The 8,849-nt window shown below is 37.3% G+C and overlaps 1 protein-coding gene across 1 annotated transcript in view; it reads right to left on the bottom strand.

Moving 5' to 3' along the window:
• Positions 1–6,117: 6,117 nt before the first annotated feature.
• Positions 6,118–8,849, bottom strand: part of PAQR9 (progestin and adipoQ receptor family member 9) — a 45,043-nt gene continuing 42,311 nt past the window's right edge. Inside the window, exons 3-4 of the mRNA XM_087872648.1 lie at positions 8,730–8,799; positions 6,118–6,271 (exon numbers count right to left, since the gene is read on the bottom strand). The gene's annotated coding sequence lies outside the window, so the exon portion shown is untranslated. The remainder of the gene's footprint in view (positions 6,272–8,729; positions 8,800–8,849) is intronic.

The following is an 8,849-nucleotide window of genomic DNA, read 5'->3' as shown; positions in this document are numbered from 1 at the left end:
ACCCCATATGAGACATCAGTTCTCACAACACTGCACTATGGCAGATTATTATTGCCATGCTAATACCCAGGCACTACAAACTTGAAGATTAAGTCTGGGTTGCTAAAAACTCATTGCTGGGTGGCGGTGGTGGTGAGAAAATGCTATTTGGATTAGGCTTGGATGTGTTGTTGAAATTATCTCCCAAAATTTGAGATTATTAAGAATTAATCAGGAGCAGTGTTGGAAAAGGAAAAAAAAATAATGTACTGTATTCATTCCTAGGTGGCATCCTGACTATTCATAGAATTTGCTAGCCTGTGGTTGGCTCTGACATGCTCACTCATCCAATTTTTTGGCTTGGCATGATGGCACGCTGACCCATATGGCTTGGTGTTCACCACATGCAAAGCTGTCTTTGCCCAGTCTAGGTGTTTGTGAGAAGGATTACCGTAGATGCAATTTCATATGACAGTCAGTTCTTTGCAAGTACAATAATAATAAGTACAATAACTGTTGTGCTTGGAGGATCAAACAGGAGTAATCAAAAGCCCAAAGCATATGCAGAGACCAAACCACATTTGGGGAACCAAATGCAAACTAGTGACATGTAGTTCCTTCATCAATACTGATCTCTCCTATTATACATATGGTTTCACAGTTATGACGTAAGTTCTTAATTATGTTGAATGTACTTCTGAAAGCACACATTTGGGCTTGTTAACATGCCTCCTGTTTCCTATATTTGGGGAATGTTTTTATGTAATATAATATCCATCTTACAGAAAAGTTTTCTTTATACGTTTTTGTAAGTTTCAGTTGGGTTAATAGCAGCTCTTGTTGATGTTTTGATCAACCACCGTTAAGTACAAACATTGTACAAAATAGACCAATTCATAACTTTAATTACAAACAAGCCACTTTTTATTACAAGTTCATAAAAACAAAATCGAGGTTTAACTATATTTGCCCCATAGATACTAGAGCAACTGCAGTTTATGAATGTGAAGTCAATATAAGGATTAACAAAGTGGCAGTCTCCGATTTTATGCAAACCATTTAATTTTTTTTTCTTTTCTGCTTCCTAAATTAGTGTTTTGCCTGCACTAGCCTGCATAAGCACTGCATTTGATCTGCTTTGAACACCTGGAAAATTGATTGGTGTCTTTGAGCTTCTTTTATTTCCCCTTGTTTAATCTCCTTACACTCTCTCTTTAGATACTGAGCTGAATAAACATATTGGTAAAGCAGCCACCACATTTTCCAGACTTACAAAGAGAGTATGGCTTAATATGAAGCTGACAGAACATACAAAGATCCAGGTCTATAGAGCCTGCGTCCTGAGCACACTCTTCTACTGCAGTGAGTCTTGGACCCTCTACGCACGGCAGGAGAGAAAGTTGAACACCTTTCATATGCGCTGTCTCTGACGAATTCTTGGCATCACCTGGCAGGACAAAGTTCCAAATAGCGCAGTCTTGGAACGTGCTAGAATTTCTAGCATGTATACACTATTGAAACAGCGACGTCTACGCTGGCTGGGGCATGTTGTGAGAATGGCTGATGGTCAGATTCCGAAAGATCTCCTGTATGGAGAATTAGTGCAGGGAAAGCACCTCAGAGGGAGACCACAGCTGTAATATAAGGGTATCTGCAAGAAGGACCTAAAGGCCCTGGGAATGGACATTAACAACTGGGAAACCTTGACTTCTGATCATTTAGCTTGGAGGCTAAAGACGCAGCATGGCCTTCTCCAATTCGAAGAGACACTTGTTCGGAGGCTGAAGCAGAGGCAATCCTGGAACCAGCAAAATCTGGGGGCTGGGTAGGGGACAAAATGTATCTGCCCTCAAGTATGGAAGGGATTGCCACTCTCGAATTGGCCTTTTTAGTCACTAGATGCTGTTTTAGGACATCTTTCCAGAGCACGATACCATAGTCTCTTGAGACTGAAGGATGCCAATGAGAATGAATCTCCTTATATTTCTGACTTCCAGGTTCTGTTTAAACTATAATTACCAGCCAGATATATAGTATGTATGTACATATCGGACGTTTGCTTATATGTTTTTGTTCATTTTACCAGTAGAACTCACTGTCCTTGGGATCTGTTTGTACACTTAATATGAAGATTTATCCATCCAAATTGTTCCTGTTGTCTGGGTATCTGGTAGTTCATGAAAGAGTTGGAAAAGACATTCTTCTCTCAAAGTCTTAGTTTAATTGTATGGACACATACTTTATGACTTCAAGAAATGATTCTCAACAACTGGGTTGCATAACACAGTAGGACATAGAAAGAGTTTAGATGGAATGTGTGGTAAATCAACTTTAATTCTTAAATCTTAGTTTAAATAATAAATATAACAACTGTGGCTGTGAATATATGAATGTCCTTTTGTTTTTTGATTGGTGAAGACATCAATCAAGTTCTGAGTGGTGACATGATGGGACCCAATTTGACAATAATTATTGAGAACAGCTAACAGCAGGTGGCAGTATCTGGCAGACTTTCTCTGACCTCAAAAAAGCTAAGAGGGTCAGATCTAGTTAGTCCTTGCATGTGAGTCACCAAGAAATCTCCTAGATGTATGAAAATTGGAAAAAAAATCTGGAAGAAGACAACTCAAAATCAATTATATATTGTTGTCAGTGGTGTTTTTAATTGATTCAAGAAAATTACTAAAATGTAGTTTCACAAAATATTAGAACATATGCATGCATAAATAGTATCAAGAATTATATAACCTAGACTGAGATTTTCTCCATAATTATAAGTTTATACTAAGATCAAAGGAGGTATTTGGTATGAGTCATGATTGGCTTTTCTACCCCCAACCAGTCCTATTTGTGTCATACTCAAAAAAGATTTTTTTTGGCAGCAGCCATACGTGCTAATACTACCTCCAGACTCACAAGTCAGGTGTTAAAGACTGTCTGACCTCCTTGGAATCCTGAGACTAACTAAATCCAAGAAACACTAAAGTCTGGGAAAATTTCTTTATATTAGGACTACATGGATATAGACGTAAAATAATCACTAAATTAAAAGAGATAAAGAGATATAAAACTCCCTTTACTGCCATCTAGGATTTCTCTGAATTTTTGCAATGGCAAAATGGCAAACACAGTGGCTTAAAAAAGCAACCCTATCAGTACTTCCCCTTACATAGCATATTTTCTTTGACAGATCTTCATATTTTCATTACAAGACATTATTATAAAATGCTATCTTTTAATCATATGTTTCAACACATTATGTTTTTTTATAGACTGGTGTTTTAAATTTTGATTTTAAGGTTATATATCCTTTTTTCTTTTTGTGGAAAGTGATTTGTTCATTTTTATTACACAAGTAAGCATTTGAAATTTTAGCCAACATACAAAGTCTTGGTTTGTTATATGTTTAAATAGATTCAATCTTACCAACTTAAATTTAATATTGTGGAAACCCCACATGTGAAAATAAATGCTATTACATTTTTTTCTTACAATGTTTGAAAACAGCTATTTTACACCTGCAAAACAAAAAACCTAGGATGCATTTTACATAATTGTATGACTTACTACAGTGTCACTGTTATACATACTATATACATTTTCAGACACCAATAGACTTATGAATGTGGCTTATTATCCACAAACTATAACTCTATAAAGGCTCACCTTGAATTCCTTCTGACCATACAGTAATTTGTAGAAGCCTTAATTTGATATCCCAGATAATGCTTTTGCTGTACAGATTGCACTTTGCAGACCAAATATGAGGCTGTCTAAACATACTGTATATAGTTATATAATGATAATTATCGGGACAAGTAGTAATATAGATTTTGATATCAAATATATAGTCTACTTATAGTTTATCTGGTCCTAAGCATAATGATGAGAAAAATTACAAAACAGATATTGTTACAACACATGTTCTATCTTTTTATAGTTTTGTTGCAGCATCACATACAAAGGGTAGAGCTTATGTTGCAATCTCACAATGGATGACTGATCACTTGTTTCCCCCCTTCTGTGTTGTGTATGTAGATAAAACTGTTTAAATTTAAAAAATTCCTCTACTATTTTAGTTACTTCAAAATAACATTTTCATTGAACTCACACTGGATAGAAAGACACCAACAGACACAGCAGGCTTTCCATATTCTATAGGTTTTGTATTGCAAAGTGTGATTATTTGTTCCATATGTAAGCAAATGAAATTGAATTTTTGTTTAAATACCTCTTTCTTTTGTGAAACCAATTGGCCAGCATGTGGGGCAACAACAGAATATTTTTGAAGAAGGAACAACCTTAGGGACAGTTGAAGATGAGAATGTTAATGCCTTAGGAGAAACTGAAACAGTATATAATTGTTTAGGTCTTGCAGAAAATGAAATCTTTGTTTGATATGTAATATATATTGACTTAATCTTATGGAGAAGGCTCAGAGAAGTTTCCATCTCTGAAAAACCGATATAGACCTTGGTTCTACAGTTAGCAGTGTGATTTTGGAGGTATTAAATGCTTAAACATCCCAAAGGTGCTTTTTCAAAAGGCAACTGGTTTTTCTTCCTTAAATATCTAGATCAGGCCTGTCAAACTGGTGGCCTGTGAGCCAGATGCGTCACACACAGGCCACGCCCACCCCAGCTCCACAAAGGCAAAAAATGTCACGATACATCATAATACATCATGTGACGCGATCAAGTTTGACACCTGTGATCTAGATCAGGATGTCAAACTGGCGGTGTCATGCACAGGGCATGCCCACCCCAGCTCCATGAAGGTGAAAAATGTGAAATGTTATGTGACGGCAATGTGACGCTGTGAGTTTGACAAATGTGATCTATCTGCTTAACCAGATTCCAATTTTCAGCAGTCAGTATATGTATTATTTGGTATTAACATTACTTTATCATATGAGTAGGATACACTATAACAGCTGCTATACCCTAGGGTTACATACAATAACTTTGTATTTAATTTTCAGATCATATTTTCTCCTGGGGATATTACTGTTACTTTTTCCAGTACCCCCATTATAAAGTGTCTCTACTTCCTTCCTAAACATTTATAATAGCTTTTTTTTACTTGGATTGTTATTCTATTATTAAATTCCCTTGACTATGCTTGTTAAATGAACAACAATAGGAAATTCACAATAATTCTGTTATGAATAGTTTCCAACCTTGAAAACACCTGCTGAGATAACTAATTAAAGACATGACTACAAAGAGCTTACTTTCTTTCAATGAATGTGCTATTAATTCACCATGTTTACTACTTCATTGCATCTGTTCACCCTTTTCACCTTTTTCTTTTTGCTGATTAGTACTTTCATATTAGAAGACATTTGTGATTTGACTGTTTGCGTTGTTTTGGGTTAATGTAGCTTTCCCTTGGAATGTGTTTGCGTCTTTTTATAGGATTGGTTTTAATAAAGTTGCCCACTTAAATTTTTATATTGATGCTTAAATTCCTAAATTCATCAATAGCTCAATAACACAAACAGCTGTTTCTACCTCTAATGTTTGTTCAAGTCTGACCAAATATAGGTGTTATCTGAGTTTCAATACTTACATAGTGATCTTATGCAGTTTATTAGCGAAATACTGTTGAACTCAATGAATCTTACATCAAAGAAGGCATGGTAAGAATACAGAATAACAAGAGTTGGAAGGTTGTACGTCATCTAGTCCAACCCCCTGCACAAGCAGATGATCTTATATCATTTTTGACAAGTGGCTGCCCAGTCTCTTCCTGAAAGCCCCAATGATGAAGCACCACAACTTCTGAAAGCAAGCTGTTCCACTGGCTAATTGATCTCACTGGCAGAAAATTTCTCATTTCTAGGTTGAAGTTCTCTTTGATCAGTTTCCCCCTCCTTTGAGACAATCCCTCAAATATTGAAACACTGCTATCATGAGAAGCCCCGGTCCTTCTCTTTACTGGACTAGCCATTCTTAGTTCTTGCAACCATTCTTTATATGTTTTAGCCTCCAGGCCCCCAGTCATTTTTGTTGCTATTCTCTGCACTCAAGCCTCAATTTCTTTTTTATAATGTAGTGATCAAAACTGGATGCAGCATTCTAGGTGTGGTCTTACTAATTAATATTAAAATATTAATTCCCATATCTGTGGTCATACCTTTTTGCCAGAAGAGAAGGATGGCCTCGTGGGCATATTACAGACCTTATTCATCTTAGACACAGAGGGACTGATCTGGCATGTCTCATCTGAGGATGTTTGCTGAACGAAATAATCTTATAATGCTTTTTGTCGAGTCAAGCCAGGATCTAGTCTGGGAGAAAAGGAACAGAAATAAGATCAAACTTAGGGATTTAGAATGATGGCTTACAACAGTGTTGCTGTTTGCTAAACTTTACAGTGTATAATTACTACAGGAATAGTCATACAGGTGGTCCTCGACCTATGACTGTAATGGAGCCTGCCCATTACTATTTCAAGTAGTGACAAATGTTAAGTGAGACAACTTCCTTAACAACCCTTACCCCCTGCTTTCCCTGATGCCAACTTTTGGACATACGTTTCAGGTTTTCTAGGTTTTTGCTGTCTGACTGCCTTTAGGACCCAGCTTCTACCATGGCCATGTGCTGTAGCCGCTTTTTCTTTAGAACTGATTTTTTTCCCCTTCAGCTCTTAGAGGCAAAAAACTGCAGAAAGATTTGCTTATTTCCTTCCTTTCCTTTAGCTTCAGCCTGATAGTGACTCATTAAGATAAGTAATTTACAGTTTTTGTCACCCTCTTCCCAGGGGAAGTAAATGCAGTAAATTTAGCAATTTAAGTGGTTAAAAGGGATTGAGATTGGAGGGGCAGAGGTGGAGAGTTTAATTTTAGTACCTAATTTGTTTTAGGTACTAGGGGGAGGGATAATTCTGTCCTGCCCAGCTTTGTTTTTTTATTGAAGAAATGTGGGACGCTGGGGAGAAAGGGGGTAAGCAAGAGAAAAGTTTTGGGAAGCTCTCCCTGAAGCTGCCACTTTTGTATGAGGGTGGCTGTCTTCCCAAAGCCTAGCAAGAGCCAGAAGAGATCTGCAGTCTCTCAACAGCCAGTTGAATCAGAATAGAGCTGGAAGGGACCTTGGAGGTCTCTTAGTCCAATGCCCTGCTCAAGCAGGAGATCCTATACCATTTCAGACAAGTGACCGTCCAGTTTCTTCTTAAAAACCTCCAGCGATGAAGCACCCACAATGCCTGAAGGCGGTCCTCCCTGTTAGGAAATTTCTTCTCAATTCCAGGATGCTTCTCTCCTTGTAGGGGCAGAAACAGGAGTGAAATGCTCCCGGTTCGGACCAGATCGTCTGATCTGGTAGCGATAGAGGCAGGTGGTTCAGAAAACCGGTAGCAAAAATCCCTGCCCCCCCCCCATTGCCCAGCTGAGCCGTGCAATCATCAGAGGCTTTTTTTTAATTTTTGAAAGCATTTTTTCTACAACTTCTTCGGCTGAAGAGGTTATAGAAAAAATGCTTTTAAAAGTAAAAACAAAGTCTCTGCTGATCAGGCAGGTCAGTTAGGATCGTCAGAGGCTTAAAAAAAAAAGAAAAAGCCTCTGCCGATCAGGTAAGTCAGCTGCGACTGTCAGAGGCTTTAAAAGCATTTTTTAAACAACCTCTTCAGCCAAAGAGGTTGTAGAAAAATGCTTTTAAAAGTTAAAAATAAATAAATAAATGGCCACGCCCACTCAGTCATATTACCCCTCCCCCCCCACCAAGCCATGCCCACAGAATCGGTAGTAACAAAATTTACATTTCACCACTGGGCAGAAAGCTCAGAAAGCATTTGCCATTTCCACAAGGAGTTGTTGGAATGCTGCAAGTGGCGGCTGTTTCCAGGAGGCATCAGGAGCAGGACTAAGCATGGCAAAATGCTGCCAGGGTGGGAATGGAGAAGAGAGGCAGGGGGGCACTGCATGTTCCTGTGGTCAGTCATAAGAACAAATGACTTTGGGAGCACTGCAGCTGTTGTAATTTTGAAACAGGAACATATATGGTTTTGGGAAGGGGTCTATCATAACTTCGAATGGTCATCAACTGATCTTTTCTATCTCAGGGACTACTCATGTTTCCAGGTGACAAATCAGTATTACTCACAAAGATTCGTTAGATGTAACTTTTATTCCCATTCAAAAATTCCCATTTAGTTCATTCTGGGCTGAATGAATAATCTACAGTGTATCTCTTCCCCACCCCCCTTTTTCATATTAAAATGATACACTGTTTAATATCAAAAAGGCTTTTTTCAAGGGAATGGGGTTTAATCTTGAAGCTATTTCTTTTATTCAAGAGGAAAAATATTTCTCTGTAACTCTAAATGAGAATGGTAGGGCATAAAACAAATGGAAAACAAGTTGATTTTGTTCCAATAAAGGATGGGAATACTAAATACAAAACCAGCCAATTTCTTATTCAAGCTTATTAAGTTAAAGAAAGCATTGTGCCTAACTACTTGGCTCTGCAGCACAGAACAAGTACAAAAAAATCATAAGATGGCATAGAATCAAAAGTTGGAGAATGTAAACTTAATTCCAGTCTAGTAAATAAACAGATACTTTATAATTATCATGAGATTGAAGTCAAAATTCTATTATGAAAATCTGCTGGCTGAAGAATACAAATTTGGCCAAAATCCCATTACATTTTGGAAGACTAGATACACCAATTCCCTTATAAATACATCCCAGATACACCAATAACATAAGTGGAATTGGCAACAGTAATATTTGTGGATAACATACTTACACTTGAAGTACATATTGTAAATCTTTATCACAGCAGAACACAAGAATGGGAAATCAAAGACATTTAAATCCTGTCGGGTACAAAATAAAATACCTTAAGTAACATTTTTAATAATTAGCT

Source organism: Pantherophis guttatus, chromosome 6, assembly GCF_059756535.1.
Source record: "Pantherophis guttatus breed Tessera chromosome 6, ASM5975653v1, whole genome shotgun sequence".
In the NCBI taxonomy this organism is placed as follows: domain Eukaryota; kingdom Metazoa; phylum Chordata; class Lepidosauria; order Squamata; family Colubridae; genus Pantherophis; species Pantherophis guttatus.
Note: the sequence above shows the minus strand (reverse complement) of the source record. Positions and strands in the feature narration are given on the sequence as shown.